This window comes from Felis catus, chromosome X (genome assembly GCF_018350175.1).
Source record: "Felis catus isolate Fca126 chromosome X, F.catus_Fca126_mat1.0, whole genome shotgun sequence".
Taxonomy (NCBI): domain Eukaryota; kingdom Metazoa; phylum Chordata; class Mammalia; order Carnivora; family Felidae; genus Felis; species Felis catus.
The window spans coordinates 111,729,891-111,748,383 of NC_058386.1; the positions used below are offsets into that span (position 1 = coordinate 111,729,891).

Sequence of the window (18,493 nt, forward strand, 5' to 3'; positions counted from 1 at the left end):
GACTCCGCACTCTATCCCTAGCACCTGGCACGGTGCTTGGCACGTGGTGAGGGCTCAGTAAACCAAATGTTGAGTGAATGAATGAGTAGCCACGTGCCGCTTTGCCATCATTGCTCTCCTGAGTGATGTAAAGCCCTCTGCATGGTGGTATTGGGATTACGGATAGAGCTTCTTTCGCTCTCTCCGGCTTGCTACCAAGGGGAAGGGTCGCCGGTGGGTCCTTCGGCAGCGTTCCGGACCACGGGGTTCCGCAGTCGGGACCGAAACCCGGCGCACCCCGGGGCCCCTGCCGCTTTGCAGGGAGTGCGCAGGTTAGCGGAGGCCCCTGGTGAGGCCACCTTCGCTCGCTCGACTCTCTTTGTTGCTCCCACCCCCTGCCCTGGCCGCGGCTGCCTGCAGTGACTCGTGACTCCCCGCCGGCTTCGAGGGCTGCAGCACGGGGGGGGGGGGGGGGGGCGGGCGCCCCCAGCCCTCCCTCCCTTCGGTCTCCTGGCCAGAGCCGCCCCTCCCGGGGAGCCCTCGCCCCCGCCTCCCCGCGGCCACCTTCCCCGCGCACCCGCGCCGCGTCGGCAGCAGGGCCGCTCCCGAAGCGGGGGGCACGTGGCCGCGCTGGGTGCGTGACACCCCCGCCCCCGCGCCGGGCCGGCTCCCGCGCGCGCGCCGCGCCCCGCAGCCCCCGCGGGCAGAGCCCGGGCAGCGCGCGCCGCGCCCCGCCCCCGCGCGCGCGCCCGCCCCCTCCCCGCCTCCCCCGCGCGCCCCTCCCCTCGCGCCCCTCCCGCGCCCTACATCCAGCGCCCGGCCCAGGGGGCTCAGTCCGCAGCCACCGCCGCCGCAGCCACCGCCGCCGCCGCGCCTCGGCCTCGGTGCAGGCAGCGGCCGCCGCCGAGACAGCTGCGCGGGCGAGCATCGCCAGGCAGTAAGCCCGCTTTCTCTCCGCGTGTGCGTGCGTGTGCGCCTCCCGCCCGCCGGCCCCGCGGCCCGGGGGAGCGGCCGCCCTCCTGCCCCGCCGCCGCCGCCCCGGCCGCCCGGCCTGCCGCGGTCGGTACCTGCGGCCTCGGGCCTCGGCGGGCCGGCCGGCCGGGGTGGGGGCCGCGGGGTCCCCGCGGGTGCGTGCCTCGGCCGCCCCGGGCTCGCGCCGCCGGGGGTGGCGGGCGTGGGGGCGGGGGAGCGGGCGTGCCCAGGGGGCTCCCGGTGCGTCCTCCGCGGAATGGTGGGGAGCGGGGCGCGGGGTGGGGAAGGGGGAAGGGGCCCCTGATTTTCCCACCGAGGCTGGAGGGCGGTGGGGGCGGGGCGAGGTGGGGGCACCCCTGGGCGTTCTCGGCCGGGGTGGCTGTGGGGCGCGGGCGGGTGAGGCTGGGGGCCCCCCTCGGCGCGCTCCTCCGGGGTGGCGGGGATGGGAAGGCGGCGAGGGGGGGAACCTGCCCGGCTTCGCACAACGGAGAGGGCGGGGGTGGGGACGCGCGGGCGTGGAGGTGAGCGGGCTCGCCGGGCTTTCTCGACGGGGATGCTGGGGGGGCGTTTGGAGGAGTTGGGGGTGGGGTGCAGAGGGAGTGAGGAGGGCCGGGAGGGCCCGCAGCGGCTCTTCCCTCTTGGGGGGATGGCGGGGGGAGGGGGGTTGGCGAATGGGGGTGGGGACAGTGGGGATTTCAGCTCCAGCGTGGAACCTGGAGAAGCCGGAGGAAGGTTCTGTCACGTGGGGTGAGCCTTAGAAGGTGGATTTTCAAAACTGCAGGGTGTGACCTTTCCGTCTCAAAAAGCGTGAAATCGCTCCAAGGTGCTGTCTGTTCTAGGTGCTGGAAGAGAGGTTTCTGCTTTCGAAGTTTCTGGTTCTCTTCCATTCCTTCTCTTTCTTTTGCATTCCTCCTCTTTCTCTTCCATTCCTCGCGGCCTCTTCTCAGCCGTCCAGGACTAGGTAGAGGTTTGGAAATCAGCAAGGGAAGACTGTGTGTGGTTCGTGTTCAGTGCTAGATCATTTTCTGCATTGGGAACCGTGCGAGTTCCTCAGGTTTGTTTGGATTGCCCTTTACTATAAAACCCTGTGCCAGGGAGGCCCCTTGGGGAAAGAAGGGACCAAGGTTTATAAAGGGGACTCCAGGTTTGGTTTTTTAATTTCCTGAAGGGCAAGGGATACGTCGTTGTAGCATTTAGTTTGGCTTTTAGAAGAGGGAGAAGTAGAAAAAACGTATGCCTTTGCTGGTAGTTCCCTATATTCGTTTCAATGATCCCATCGGGATTATCTGAGCCCCCTTTGATTTGAATTTGGAATGGATCCAGTTTTCCTAATTGGAGCCATCATTTTGTAATTGCCTGTAATTCTTCCCTGGGTTATCAAATCTATGGCAAGCTTATAGAGCAGTAGGAATAATTTTTTTTTTTTTAGTTATCTTGATTAAGACGGTTTTAATGTAAATTTGATGTTGTTCCTTGGAAATGCGAACCTTTGCAGAATAGCAGAAGTTTAAATTATGAGTCCCTTGGAATTTTGTAAAGTCTTTCCCTCCCCAGCTCATCTTCTCTGGGAACAGAACCCTCCCCCACTCTTCACACTGAAGAAGCAAGGGCTTCTGGGATGGTAGCTTTGCCTTTGGAAACTCATGCTCATATTTGCTTGAAGAGGAATACATACTAGAAAGGCATATGCCTTTAATGTGGCGAGGCTATATGTGCTTTCCCATTTCGGTTACATAAGGTTCCAATCTACTTTTTACCTTCAGTCTTTAAAAATGGTTATTTAACATTTTTAAGAGCAAATATAATCTTTACGCAACAGGAAATTGGTTAGATAGGCCATGATTTGTGCAAACCGCCTCACAATAAGTATATAGTCTAAGGCTCCCATATAGGTTCTGTAACCATATATGGTTTTTGAAATTCTATGCTACCATTCCCATATTGAATTTTTGGAGAAGTAAAGCTGTTTTTTTCGACCAAGTCTGGATTTTTGAGTGAAAGTTGAAAAGAAAATTTCGTATAAGATTTAAGCTGGTAAAATTCCTCTTGGAGGATACCAATGCATTGGAGCTAATTTAATGTCTACCAAAGGAATGGACCACTTAAATAATTACTTGATTTATTTACTGGAAATACTAAACTGGAAATGTTTAAGTGAAAATAGAGATTTTTGGTCTCAGGCAAAAATGCGTTTAAGTAAGCACTGTTCTGTGCAGCGTTTCTATGTTACTCCGATACACATCCTGTATGCCGGCGACAAAGAATCTAAAACGCGTGCATTTAGGAATACAATTTAAGTCTGATTGTTTTTTCTCTTATGAATAGACTGTTAGGAGTGGTCAAATCTTACAGAGGGAAATGTGTTGATGGGTAGTGGGGACTTAAGTTCCTGTAGACAAAAAGAGTAAATGGGTGTCTTTGCCCAGCTTTTGGAGAACGTGTTGTCTGCCCCACGGGACTGGTGGGGGCGGGGGGGGGGGGAGGGAAGATGAAGAGATTTGGGCAATTAACAAAAATGGTCAAGTATCTTTCTGAGCATTCTTGAAGATTTTGCTTATAGCCATTTGAAGAATGAAGCCTTTGTGGAAGAAACTGACCCGCACTCCTAAAGTTTTGACATTAAAAGAAATACCAGTTTGTTGAGGGAGTGGAGGCTGACCTACCGAAGCTGAGCCCTGTTTCCCTGCTTTCCACCTCCGGGTTCCCTTCTGCCCTGAACCCCTCCCTTTCCCCCTTCGGTGCCAGCAGCATTGGGAGTTGAACAAATGTTTGTGCTTGCTTGAACTTTAGGCCTTATCTATTTGGCTGCTTTCCCCAACTTTTGCCTACAAAATTTTTTTGGTTCGTTGGACTCTCCAGTTGTTTGGATTTGGGGTAAAAGGGAGTAGACTGTAATTATTTTCTCTTGGAAGATCTTTTCTTTCAGCTCCTGTTGGGACAGGAGCAAAAAAAAAAAAAAAAAAAAGTGGGTGTTTTTTTTTTTGGTTCTGTTTTGTTTTTGTCAACGGAGTACTTAATTAAGCAGAATATGTGGCCATCCATTTATTCAGCCAACATTTACTGAGTTACCGCTTGTGCCAGAGGCTCTGTGCTAGGTTCATACACAGTAGGTAAGAAATGGCTTCCACCTTCTAGGGGCAGTTACTAAAACAGAGAATAGACAATGAATTTGTGGTACATAATCAGGAGGTGGCCAGAGTCTTGGACATTAATATAGCACTTTGTATACGTTAAACATGCTTTGACCACGCACACAGTGGAGTCGTTTCTTGCCAGGGCATTTATTCATTGTCTACACAGTACCTCCTCTTGCCAGCTAAGACGCACTTTTTTCACTTTGGGTAATACGGTTTGTAATTCGTCTTCAGGATCTTAAGGTCTATGGCCTTTTTAAAGAAGATACGTTTTATGTGAAGTACATAGGACACAGCGGACTTCCTGATATTTAAGTTGGGCATTTTATAGCACTGTGCGGAGTAGTGAGGACGCAGCGGCCGGGCCAGCAGTCCTTCCTGTGACTTAAAAGCATCTTCTGACGGCAAATGGGGCCAAACAAAATTACTGTTCTGTGGTCACCTTTGAATTATGGATGACGGATGATGAAGCCCAGAAGAGTGTGAATGATACTGAATAGTAGCTGGAGTAAACCCTCGCCCTCCTGCAGGGTTACCTCCTGAGATCTTTGCACATCCCTCTGTTTGTGGATCGTGCCCGCCCAGTGGTTTTTAACTAGGGCAGTTTTGTCCCCCACGGGGCATTGAACAATGTCTGGAGACATTTTTGGCTGTCGTGAATTGGGATGCGGCGTGCTGCTGGTGTGTAGCGGGTGGAGGCCACGGATTCTGCTTAAACATTCTCTCCACCACAGGCGGCAGGCCCCTGCAACAAAGAACGATCTGCCCCGAAATGTCAGTAGCGCTGAGGTTGACGTAATTCCCTCTACAAGATGCAGTAAAACGTAACCTCCGGAGACTAGAAAACAGGAACGGTGTCTTGATGTGATGTTTCACGTTGGCTGAGCTCACTCGACTGGTCTACAAACAGATGAGTCCATTGACCTGAATAGTTAAAGACCAGCGAGCGCTACCATCTACGGGCCCTACTCTAATGCCAGGCACTGGTATACGTTCAGTATTCCCTTCATTTTATAAACGAGGAACCAGGCGCAGAGAGGCAGTGTGACTTCTCGAGGCCTTACAGCTGGTCCGGGTTGGAGGCAGACATCAAAATTAAGATCATCTTACTCCTCAGAAGTTCATGGGTTTTGAGCACACCGTCATACTGTCTCCCTTGTGGCAGGCTCCATTCAAAATCTTACTTAACAAAATTAAAATTACTACATGTCCTATATACCATTGAGTTTGCTTGAGAGTAATTAAAGCCATGAACGTTAAATCTGCTCATACTTGGAAGTAAGTGGCCAGGAGTAGGGGGAGAAAGGGAACTGACATTACTCGAAGGCCTGCTGTAGTTCTAGAAAATACACTAGTTGGACTCACAGCCGTTATGTAATTGGATCCTCACAGCAGCTCTGCAAAGTAACGGCGCACATCTCGCAGATGAGGTTAGCAAAGTAACCTAAGATTGCACAACTAAGTGGCCGAGTTGAGATTTGAACGTAAGTCCCATGACGAAGCCGGTGTCCCTTGCTGCTTTCTCTAAATTTTGGGGTTGGTGAAGGATGTGGGGCGGGCGGGAGTTGAGCGGGCTGCAAAAAGGTGAGTAACGGGTCCTGGATAACAAGTGATTTCAGAGGTCACATGTCATAGATGATGGGTTATACTCAGGTAGAGAATGGGGAGGTGAATCCCTGTACTTTCTTCCAGTGGGGAGAGCTGAGCTCGACTGAGAACTTGTGCTAGAGATCTCCCCAAACTAAGCCCTGTAGTGGTCATTTTGGAGAACTTCGTTTTCTGTCTTTCTTGAATTTTTCCAGACACTGTTTTGATAACCATGAAATGGGAGGTTACCGAACTGTGTTTATATATTTCTGCGTCTCATCCTTCTACCTTTCTTAGGACTTACTTAGTCCTAAGCTTAGTACTGCCAGCATTCAGTTTTGTCACCTCCTTAAACAATTTAGACATTTGTTTTTGCTATGGAAATTGTTTTCAAATAAATGTCATCAAACTTATACTTGTGTTTTCCATATGGGGGGTGTGTTTTGTTTCGACAGCTAAATATTTATTTTAACTTTTGACGTGTTGTATTTTTGAGCATAACAAGAGGAAAAATAAAAACCAGCCCAATAGCAATCATATTTTGTCTGGCAAGCAATTTTGTGTGTGTGTGTGTGTGTGTGTGTGTGTGTGGGTAGAAGGAGGACTTCATGTTTCATTTCATTTACTTTAAATTGGAAAGGAATTTTAACCATGATTCTCAAGGGCCAGGATGCTAGGGGAAAAAAAAAAGAAATGTTATTTAGATAAAATGCATGCTTTGATTTCCACATAGGTCTGGGAGCCATAGATTCTGAGTATAATAATTATGTCATGACTCTGCAGCAGTCAGCCCCTCGGGTGATCAACCACTGGGTATGGGCACGCATTGTGATACTGATTTTGGACCCTCCCCCCCAAATGATTTTAGAGTAGAACTGAGAGATCTGATGAAACTTGCAAGAATGCACTAATCCTTTCAAAAATCCAAGCTTTTAATGATAGTAGTGGTACTTTCACATTGTTGGGGAAACTCAGAAAATACAGCAAAGCCTAAAGAATATAAAAATCAGCTGTAACCCACCACCCAGAAATTGGTGACAGTGTTCTGTATCTCTTTTTAAAATGTAGTGTTGGTTTTTTTTTTTTTTTTCCAATGGCGAACTCAAGTCCATTGCAAAATCTCCAGCTTCTAAATGTAGTCTAAGTTGTTTTTGTTGTTTTTTTTTTTTAACTTTACCAAAAGAGTTTCTGAATAATCGTTGCATCTCTAGAGAGAAGTCCTGGTCATAGAAATGAAATGGGAATAGTGCCGGGGAGTTAGAGAACTATCTGGTGGCCTCATCATGTGAGCTCTTTAACATGTCTCCTTCTCCAACTTGAGTAATAGAATTTCCACGCCAGAGGAGCACCTGGGTGACTCAGTCAGTTGAGAGTCCAACTTTGGTTCGGATCACGATCTCTATGGTTCATGGGTTTGAGCGCCCACATCAGACTCACTGCTATCAATGCAGAGCCCGCTTCGTAGCCTCTGTCCCACTTCCTGCCCCCTCCCCCAAAATCGATGAACATTAAAAAAATTGCCACACTATAAAGGGCTGTCAGGACCCACTCCCCTTCATTTTATGAGGCTCAAAGAGTTCAAGCTTCTGCCCCTCAGGTCACGTAACCTGTTAATGTTGGAGTTGCAGTTTGAAGCGTTAGGTCCTACATATGTAGGCAAGTTTTTATTTCCTAATTAAAAACCCTTCACAGTCATTAACTTTTTGTTGGCCTGTCCCTCAAACGAACAGACTTTTGGGGGTACCTGGGTGGCTTGGTCGTTTAAGCGTCTCACTTCGGCTCAAGTCATGATCTCCTGGTTCGTGAGTTCGAGCCCTGCATCAGGCTCTGTGCTGTCAGCACAGAGGCCCCTTGGGATCCTCGGTCTCCCTCTGTCTCCAACTCTCCCTGTTCACACTCTCTCTCTCCCTTCCCCCCCCCCAAAAATAAACATTTAAAAAATAGAGAACAGACTTTTATGGTAGAAGTATATTTACTATTCTAAAGGATACCAAAAAGGCCAAGTATTTCCTAATTTCATATCAAAACAGTTGAGAGAAGGGGCGCCTAGCTGGCTCAGTCGGCAGAGCATGTGACTCTTGATCTTGGGGTTGTAAGTTTGCGCCCCCCCCCCCTCCAGAGTAGAGAGATTACTTAAAAAAATAAAATCTTTAAAAAATAACCAGCTGGGAGTAGTACAGGAATTTGTCATCTCGTTTGCTTTATTGAAATTGAGCGTCAGTGGTGGGGAACCTCTTGCGTGCATCTAGCCCTCAGTTTAATTTCCCCTGGCCTGTGGGGCAAGTGGCAAGGCGTGTCAGACTGCCTGTGGTCACAGACACGAACAGTGGCTTTATAAGAGTCTTTCCAAATGCTCGTCTGGAAGACCACGCTCACAGCTATTGTTGCATATGAGTATTTTTTACTTCACAAACTGGGATACCTGTTAAAGTTTGGGGAAGGAAGTTTTAAAGACTGCATCTGCTTCCAAACTTCGGTAGGAAGTAAGCAAATTGTAGCAAATGCTGGCAGTATGGCATCATTAAAACAAAACACGCCCACACGGTCATTCTCACCTGGCGCCATTAGGTGAATTCTTAAGCTTGTTTCTCTCCGTGCCCGTGTTCATTTCTTCATTCCTCGTTTCTTTGTGTGTCCGTTGCCTGTGTGTCTGTGTCACTGGCAGGGTCACTCTTCTCAGTCCAGTTGACTCTGCCCACATTCCTTTTTCTGGGCTCTGCGTGTATCCACATCATCACGTGCATCCGCCACCGTGTCTTCCCCCTGCCCGGTTGGCCGGTGTTAGGGTTACCCCAGCCTGGACCCGGCCAGGTCTTTTCTGCCTGGCATGGACAGGGAGGCTGCTTTCCAGAGCCCGTGTGGGGTATGGAGAGCTGGTGTTACTCGGTAGAGAAAGGCCACCGGTAGAACAGAATTAAACAAGATAGGTTCAGAGACCACGTGGGCTGCACAGACGCGTAAACCCGTGAACACGACATCGTCCCTTCCCTACAGCCAGGGCCCCAGCAAAGCTAAAGCTACGTGAAACAATGAATATGGATACGCATTGCCAAGGGCTTACCATCTGAACAAATGAGAAAATTGTACCCTTGCCTAGGGGTGTGTTCTTAAGTAGTCTTTGCTCCTGTTTCTTATTATCGCCTGCTAATGTCAGACGGCGGCCAGCTCTTCCTGGCTTCCTGCAGTATTCTGTCTCCCGAAAACCGGGCCTCCTGTGTATTTAAACTGGTGAGATTTGCTTGCACTTCATTTTTGAGCTAGTAGAGATATAAAATGCACAGAAGGTACACGTGTACTGGTTTTTAAACGCAGCAAAACCTAGAAAAAGAACCATCAAAATAAGTCTTTGTTGTTAGTGCTTCCCCGCTGTAGAAAGAATTCATGTTTTACGGGGGCGCCTGGGGGGCTCAGTCGGGTGAGCGTCTGACTGTCGATTTCGGCTCAGGTCATGATCTCACGGTTTGTGGGATTGAGCCCTGTGCTGGGCTCTGTGCTGAAAGTGTGGAGCCTGCTTGGGATTCTCTTTCTCTCTCTCTCTCTCTCTCTCTCTCTCTCTGTCTCTCTCTCTCTTTGCCCTTCCTCCACTTGTGCTCTCTCTTTCTCTCAAGATACGTAAATAAACTTAAAAAAAAAAAGAATTCATGTTTTATTTACCCACATAAAAACACTCCGGATCATGTTTTTATATATATATATATATATAAACATTTATATATATGTTCATATATATATAAATAAATATGTTTTTATATATATATAAGTAAACATTTAAAAAGCCCTTCTGGATATTACAAATTCTTGTGATTATGCCTGTGTAACATTTCATGTCTTGGAATATATATATATATATATATATATATATATATATATATATATTGTTTATTTTTGAGAGAGAGAGAGAGCACGAGTCAGGGAGGGGCAGAGAGAGAGGGAGACACAGAATCCGAAGCAGGCTCCAGGCTCCGAGCTGTCCACACAGAGCCCGATGTGGGGCTCGAACCCATAAATCATGAAATCATGACCTGAGCCAAAGTCGGATGCTCAACTGACTGAGCCACCCGGCCGCCCCTGTAATATCCACGGGGTTTTAAATTTATTTTTCAATACTAAGAAAATGATAGCTGGGCACACACAGGTTTTATCGTCAAGGTGATTTTGACGAGGATAGTACAAAACTAAATTTCTGTATTTGATCAATTAAGTCTTGTTATTCAGTTTCAGTTTTAGAGTGTGGATAAGATCGCTTGACTCCTGTCAAATTTGAAACGTGTGATTTATTAGGAAGACATCAAGGATTGGTTTTTCAGTGCATCTCTGCCAGGTCTAGTTTTACACATCGGTCTTGTTCGTGAGTCTGATTGCTCGTGTCTGCCTGGGCATAATCAGTCATCTGCACTTTCAGGTGTCTAGGTGAAGGGAAGTAATAGGTGTCCCCCCGCCAGGTTTCTTAGAGACTACAGGGCACACACGGACACACACATACAAATCATGAAGTCCAAACATTTCTGTATCCCTGAGCTATAGTGGTGGATTTAGGCATTTGAATTAACACAATTTTGTATTTTTCAACAGTTTCTAAGAAATAGCCTGTAAATAACTAGTTTCAAATAATTAAAATGATAAGTTCCTCAGCAAATAGCTTCTGGAAGCTAAGGAGCCTTTTTAAACTCCTTGTCGACGATTCTACATCTCCACATGCCAGGCTCAATTCAAATTTTCAAATTCTAGGCCCTTTCCTTCTAGGCCACAAGAAACTCTGCCTCTTTTTTTTTTTTTTTTTTTTTTTTTAGTGTTTATTTTTGAGAGACAGAAAGAGAGGTAGAGAGCAAGCAGGGGAGGGACAGAGAGAGAGGGAGACAGAATCCCAAGCAGGCTCCACACTGTCAGCATGGAGCCTGATGTGGGGCTCGATCTCACAAACCGTGAGGTTATAAGCTGAGCTGAAACCAAGAGTTGGATGCTTAACCGACTGAGCCACCCAGGTGCCCCGAGAAGCTCTGCCTCCTTTAAGGAAGGAATTGGGAAGGAATTCTGCAGTGTAGTAAGCACACATAACCACACTAAGGAAAGAAACCGAGCAGCCAAACTAATAGGAGGTGAAAGTTTATACCCGCATCTACAGATAAAGCAGTGTGCCTTTGTTAGACCCCCCTTTTTTTTAGCTAGAGCCCCCTTTTTAATATCCAAACTTTTCCTATTTTATTAAGGAATCATTAACAAATATAACTGTGAATGTTTAAAGAGTACAACATGATAATGTGATATACATGTGCATTGTGGAATGATCAAGATAATTTAAAATCCACTTCATTAAAATCCACTGTATTGAGAGGCACCTGGGTGGCTTAGTCGGTTAAGCATCCGACTTCAGTTCAGGTCATGATCTCGCAGTTTGCGGATTCAAGCCCCACATCGGGCTCTGTGCTGACCGCTCAGAGCCTGGAGCCTGCTTCGGATTCTGTGTCTCCCTCTCTCTCTGCTCCTCCCCTGCTCATGCTCTGTGTCTCTCTGTCTCTCAATAATAAATAAACATTTAAAAAATTTAAAATGAAATAAAATCCACTTTATTGAATATCATTTATATACAGTAAATTGCATCCACTCAAGGCATATGGTTTGAGGAGTTTGGGCAGATGTACATGCCCATGGAACCACTGCCACCAGCAGGATGTAGGATATCATTATCACTCCCCCCGAGTTTCCTCATGCCCCTTTTACTGTACATTCTTCCCTGTGCCCCCGTCCTCAGGCAACCACTGGTCTACTTTTGCACGAGAGCCACTTGGCAAGCTGACATTTGCAAGTTGGTGGATCCTTCTCTACCCAGAGACCAGATGTATATCTGAAACACAGTTTTCTTCTCATTTAAGAGAAAATAATATTACAGAACGACTCCAGGTCTGAGTTCTTAGAATGTTTTCCCAATTTCCTAAAAATGAGCACTTAAGAATTTTGCGTGCAAGTGAACGACAGCATCCTTATTAAATAGACTCCTTACATGTTTCGGTCAAAAGGAGATTCCAGCTAAGAGAGAAAGGATTCTGATGAACAGAAAAATGATTCTGGTGTTCTCCTGAAGTAGTTACAGTGAGATGTCAAATCCTCCAAGAACAGGACGCATCAAATCATTTGAGTTTTGCTTCACACTTATTCATAAAGTAAAAATGAAAAAAATGAGAGTATTTTGCATCTCACCGTATTTATGCCTCTAGCTAGTGGGTGTATCTAATCATTACACAGGAGCAAAACCCTCTCCCTTGAGCCTTCCAAAAGATTTGAAACAGGTTTCAGAGGGAATTTCCTGTGGGTGGAAGGTGTGCCATCTTTACACGCTTGTGTGCAAAGGAAGCTTTCCATATGCAAAATGGTGCTTTCCCGTTGACACGTTGAGTTGGAAGAAGCATTCGGCAACTTAAGGGTCACGGGACTGAGATGGAATTTGGCCCTTCCTCACTTAGCCCCTCATAAAAAGTCCACCTCGCTTTTCTCTTATGTGTCGCTGGCTGTCCATTGCAGTCGCTCTGTCCACCTCGTCTCCGCGTGCCACTCGTGATTGTGACGGGGCCTGCCCTGCCCCGTCTTCCTTTTCCCAATTTTCTTCTTCCTCGTCTTTTCTGTCTCCTGATGCTGCTTCTCTCACGCTGCCCTGCTTTCTCATGGCCACGCTGCTTTTATAAACCTCTCCAGTCTGAGTTGTCCGCAGACCGACCAATTGCAACTCGTCAGGTGTCTTTTTGGAGGTGGTTTTTCTTATTTTTCGCTTTGTGGTCCAGCAATTTCTTCAGACCCCTTTCAAGGTGGGAGGCGTGCTGGAGGTTTGAGAGTCTCGAACAGTTGGTTTGCAGGTGATCAAAGTTGAATATGTTTGTGGGCTGTGAGGGAGCCGGTCTTTGAAACCAAGAATCATTAAACACGATTTACGTTATAATCCTACGAAACTTCCTTTTACAAAGCTAAAGCAGTGCGAATTGTCTTTTTTCTTAATTTAAAAAAAGAAATTTTTAATGTTTATTTTTGAGAGACAGAGAGGGACAGAGCACGAGCGGGTGAAGGACAGAGAGAGAGGGAGACACAGAATCCGAAGCAGGCTCCAGGCTCTGAGCTGTCAGCACAGAGACCGATGCCGGGCTCGAACTCATGAACCGTGAGATCATGACCTGAGCCGAAGTTGGACGTTCAACTGACTGAGCCACCCAGGCACCCCCAAAAGAAACCCATCTTTTTTTAAAATTTTTTTTAACGTTTTTATTTTTGAGAGAGAGGCAGAGCATGAGCAGGGGAGGGGCAGAGAGAGAAGGAGACACAGAATCCGAAGCAGGCTCCAGGCTCTGCGCTGTCAGCACAGAGCCCGACACGGGCCTTGAACGCACAGACAGTGAGACCATGACCTGAGCCCAAGTCGGACGCTCAACCGACTGAGCCACCTGGGTGCCCCAGACAGGCTTCAGGCTCTGAGCTGTCAGTGCAGAGCCAGACGCGGGGCTCGAACTCACAAACCATGAGATCGTGACCTGAGCTGAAGTCAGACGCTCAACCGACTGAGCCACCCAGGCGCTCCCTAGAATTGTCTTGAGGTAAGGTAACTTATTGCTCTTCAGCACGTACTGTAAAGGGGGAAAACCTTGGGCGTTTGTTAAAATCTCCACAACACAGAGTGAACCCTGATGTGAACTGTGGACTTGAGTGAATAATAACTTATGAATATTGGCTCCTCCATTGTAACAAATGTTCTGCAGTGACCCAAGGTGTTCATAGAGGAAATCTGGAGGGGGATGTTGAGGAGGTATGTGGAAAATGTACCTTCTCATCAGTTTCTCTGCGAACCCCAAATTGCCCAAAAATCCATTTAAAAACCCTTTAGGATTCAGAAACGTAAAGGATACATCAGGCACTTTTTATGACTTACTTGCAGATAAAAGTGCAGCGTTTGTTGTTAAGCACTGGTGAAATAAGAGAAGTGCTCTCCTTGAATGATGTAACTGGTACCCCGGGCCCCCTGAAAAGTGAAAGGGTGAGCTTCCGAGAGAGGCCCAGCTCTGCTAACCAATGTCTGGTTGCACAATAGTTACTGGACAGGTCTGTGTGGGCATTGGGTTGGGGCTTTATTTATCTGCCACCGTTGGGGGGGGCATGCCATCTTTGTGGTGGAGTGGGGCCCCAGCCTTAATAAATCCCCAGCCCTATAACCCAGTGATACCTTGTGTTTATGGTGTCACTAGCAACAGTGGCAATTGGCGAGCTGATACCAAGTCTTTGAGCCAGTACCCAGGTCAGAGTTTGATTGCTTTGGCCCAAAGGCTACTGCGTGGCTCGTAGTAGCACAGACCTAACACCGGAACCTCCATGCAGTTATTCACTGTGGCCAGCTCTTCGGTAAACCCGTGTGAAAAGATCAGGCTTTTTAAGGTCTGATTGTAATTTGTTTCTATACATTGAAACTGGGTGATTATTATGAGCAACTGGAAGCATGTGTTGCTTTCTTGAGCTGGCTGTAAAAACAGAACATTCTAGGGGCACCTGGCTGACTCAGTTGGTAGAGCGTGCGACTCTTGATCTCAGGGTCATGAGTTCGAGCCCCACGTTGAGGGTAGAGTTTACTTAAAAAAGAAAAAAAACTCAAAACATTCTACGGTAGGTGGTAGTAAGCAGAGGTGAGGGGATGGGTTCTGAGAGGGGCATTGTGACTGAGGGAGACAAAAGGAGAGAGACCAGAAGAGAAAAAAACAGATAAGACATCAAGGATTAGAACATAAATGAAGGTGATCACCCAAGGAATGGATGCCTTGGGGGATATGGTGGTTCACAGGATGTGTCCCCTTGAGTCTGTGATTAGACCCAGGGTGAAAAACTCCAGAGTTACCTGAAAAAGTACGAATAAAGGGGGAGAGTGGGTTATAGAACTCACCTATTTAAAACTTACTTATTTTGTATATCAGAAGGAATTTTTATGTATGGGTCTGTTATGGGTAGTCATCATTACACCTGTCACTAGATAAACCGTTACACGTTTTTTTCTTGATTTCACTACTTAGTTTCACTGATCGACTATACCTGTGGTCCTACCTCTGCCAGAAATGGCAGATTTTAACAAGGGGGAGGGGACAGAAATAACCTCTCCCTTGAGTCACAGTCCATGTGGAGGCTTGGGGATTCCAGTTCAGTTGCTAAGATCACAGGGTACCCTCTGCCAGTGGCGAACCGGATGGAGGCCCAGCCAATGCATTCCTTGTGGTCACCGTCCCAGTTGATACCGAGTTCTGCAGCTGACTCGATTGTACAGAAATCTCTGTCCATCGTAGAGATGGCAGAAGTAACCATCTGACCGCATCATAATGTATTTGCATCATAGGTATAGACAGGCTTGGTCAGTCGCGAGGCTAGTCTTGCTCCCCCTGCTCAAGCTGCTGGAAATAGCTGGAAGGCCTGGAAAGGCGTAGGTGGCGATGGCATGCGGGGCAGGTATGTGACATCCTCTTGCCCCTTACTGCTTACCCAGGTGCTTCTCACAGCCTGTTGGCACTCCTTCTTCTTCTTCCTCTCTGTTTCCTCTTTGCCCTTAAGTCAGTTACTTGCGAATTTTCCCTTAAGTAACAAGGCGGATGTCAGCACAAAAAAAAGTTGGGGGACTGTTGGCCTAAGCATTCAAACTACGAGAGCAGTGTCCTTCAGACTACCCTATCTGCCAGGTTTTTACTGCCACACTGGTTTGTTAGGTATAATAATGGAACTTCGAGGGACTTTGTGAATGTTTTCTGACGTACAAGTTGAAAGCTGAATTGTGGCACCTTATAAAGTTATCCGTCCACTTTTAAAGCCCCTATGATTTTTCTCTGTGTGTTCATTCTTGTCCCTGTAGCAGATTCCAGCAGAGTGCGTGCTGATGCGAAGGATTTACTCTGTGGCTAATTGATTGGAGCCAGGCTGCCGGTTGCCCACGTGTAAGGAGACCGTTCACGGAGCGCCAGACACGGCTTAGCAAGTAGCAGTCATAAAATGAAATCAACAAACGTTTATTGAGTGCTTACTCTATGTGCGAGGCACTTGGCTAGGCTTGCTAGATGCCATGAGGGGTTATTAAAAACAAAAGCAATCTCTTCAAGCAACGAACTTCCATTCTAATTGGAGAAGCTATTAAAGACACAGGAAGGGTGTGGTGGAGAGGCTTGAAGTGAGGGGGAGGAGGAGAGAGTTGGGAGTCTCGAATCCTAGCCCAAGTTTGCCTATAACCATCTGATCCCTTGGATAAATCACTTTCCCTCTTGGGGTCTCGGGTTCGAAAAAGAGAACCAGACTAGATAATCTCTAAGACAGTCTGTGGATTGGCTCATAAACAAATGTGTTAAAAAGTTGAACAAACAGTACAGAGCAATAGTAGAAGAGATTCCGGAAGATGGTACATTCTCTTTCGCTAAATGAAGTGTACGTATGACGGTTACTGTTGTACGTATACGGTACGTATCTGTACCATATAATTATACTAATTCTAACTCTTGACCAGTGTTTCTCAAAGTGGAATCCTTGGGCCTGCAGCATCAGCATCACCTGGGAGCGTGTTAGAAATGCAGATTCCTGGGCCCGCCCCAGACCTACTGAATCAGAAACCCTGGGGGTAGGGCTCAACACCTCGTGTTTTAACAACTCCCGCTCTCCCAGGAGATTCTGATGCCCACTAAACTTTCACAGCCATGGACCGTAGGAATTTGGGGCAGTGGTTCTCAAATTTAGTTGTACATTAGATTCATCGTAGGGAATTTGGTTGTGGGGGGACACCCAGACATCACTAGTGGTTCTGGGTCTGCAGGTGCAGCCAGAGTTTGAGAATCGCTGGTTTAGGGGAGAGTGGCATGAGCCGAAGCACCTGTTCTCCGGTGGTGACAAAGCCCAGAGGCCGGGAGTCAGCAAAAGCCAGAGTTGGGTATGGGCGAGGGTGAAACGTGGGTCTGATGGGAAGGCCTTGGATGTCGTGCTAGAAACTTGGTCTTTAGATTGCAGTGGAGGAAGGTTTAGGGAAAAGGGAGTGATGCATCAAGGTGGCACATTTGAAAAATTAATCTGAGGGGAGCATGTGTGATGAAGTAATCTAGATGTGAAGTGATAATGGGTCAGATTGGGATCGCAAAAATGAGATTGTAAGGAAGAGAAGGTCTGGAGGCTCTTTTGCGGGACAAACGGACAGGATTTGGTGATGGTTTATGGGAGTGAGGGCAGTGTTAGAATGTCTTTGGCCCAGTACTGCCTCTCAAACTTCTGAGACAGCCAGCGTGCTCTAGATGCTTCTGTCGGACTTGTCACATTCTCTGGATCTGTGCTCATCCTCTGTCCCTCATCACTTTGACTTAGGGAGTGGGTATTCCCCAGTGAGTTATGTAAAAATATACAGAAATGTAGTCACCCAGAAAGCTACCCACGGTCATCCTGGCAGGGGAAACAAATCCTGTTTCTTAACAAAAGAATGCTTGGAGTTGTGGGAAAGTTGTAAACTTGGCAATGACTAATTCGAGCCTATCAGTCAATTAAGTGGATTTTTATTTTATCATTTGTTTTAGTTGGGAGCTGTTGTACTAGTCATTGAAAGGACATCCATCTTCATATTTTTAAAACACAACAAAAATACCATTGAACATTAGGGCAAAGGACAAGAATTTTAAGGTTTTACCTTTTGACTTTAGCAAATATTTGCCACTCCATTTTTCTTGCTGGATTTCACCATTTGTTTTGTTTTGTGTTGTTCCCATTTGTTCCTAATGCCTGATAATTTTAGTTTCCTCTACACTGTTACTGATGGCTTTTTTTTGTTCTTAAGTATTCTTAAAGTTTTATTACGTTGTTTTTGTTTTCTACTTTATTCTCATAAAGCTCTTTTACCAGCAATTATGCAATGATATACATGGAAAAATAGCTCTAGTCTTTGTTTTTTTGTTTTTTAACCTTTCGACCCCCTTCCTTCCACCCCTGACCCTCTGCCTCTGGCAACCACCACTCTGTTCTCTGTATCTATGAGCTTTTTCTGTTTGTTTAAGATTCCACATATAAGTGAGATTGTTTGGTATTTGTCTTTCTCTGTCTGACTTATTTCACTCAGCATAATGCCCTCTGGGGCCATCCATGTCATTGCAAATGGCAAGATTCCATTCTTTTTCGTGGCTGAGTAATATTTCACAGCATGTATAATAGCATCTCTTCTTTATGAATTCATCAGTCAGTGGACACTTAGGTGGTTTCCATGTCTTGGCTATTGTAAATAATGCTGCGGTGAGCATGGGTGTGTATGGGGGGGGGTGTATTGTGTTTTCAAGTTAGTGTTTTCCTTTTCTTTGGATAGATACCCAGAAGTGGGATTGCTGGATCATATGATAGTTCCGTTTTTAATTTTTTGGGGAACCTCTGTACTGTTTTCCATAGCAGCCGCACCAGTTTACATCCCTACCCATAGTGCACAGGGGTGCCCTTTTTTCACATCCTCACCAACTCTCGTGTTCTCTTGTCTTTTTCATGATGGCCATTCTGACTGCTGTGAGGTAGAAACTCACCATGGTCTTGATTTCCACTTCCCTGATGATGAATGACGTTGAGCATCTTTTCACGTACCTGCTGGCCACCTGTAATGTCTTCTTTGGGAAAATGTCCGTTGAGATCTTCTGCCCATCTCTTAATTAGATTGTTTGGTTTTGGCCATAGAGGTGTATGAGGGCTTTGTATATTGGATACTAGCCCCGTCGGATATATGATCTGCAGATATTTTCTCCCCATCCAGTAGGCTGCCTTTTCATTTCGTTGATGGTTTCCTTTGCCGTGCTCAAGCGTTTTATAGTACGATGTAG

The 18,493-nt window shown here is 47.0% G+C and overlaps 1 protein-coding gene across 1 annotated transcript in view; it reads left to right on the top strand.

Annotated features, from left to right (window-relative positions):
- Positions 1-770: 770 nt before the first annotated feature.
- Positions 771-18,493, top strand: part of FHL1 (four and a half LIM domains 1) — a 61,889-nt gene continuing 44,166 nt past the window's right edge. The window contains exon 1 of the mRNA XM_023249463.2: positions 771-916. The gene's annotated coding sequence lies outside the window, so the exon portion shown is untranslated. The remainder of the gene's footprint in view (positions 917-18,493) is intronic.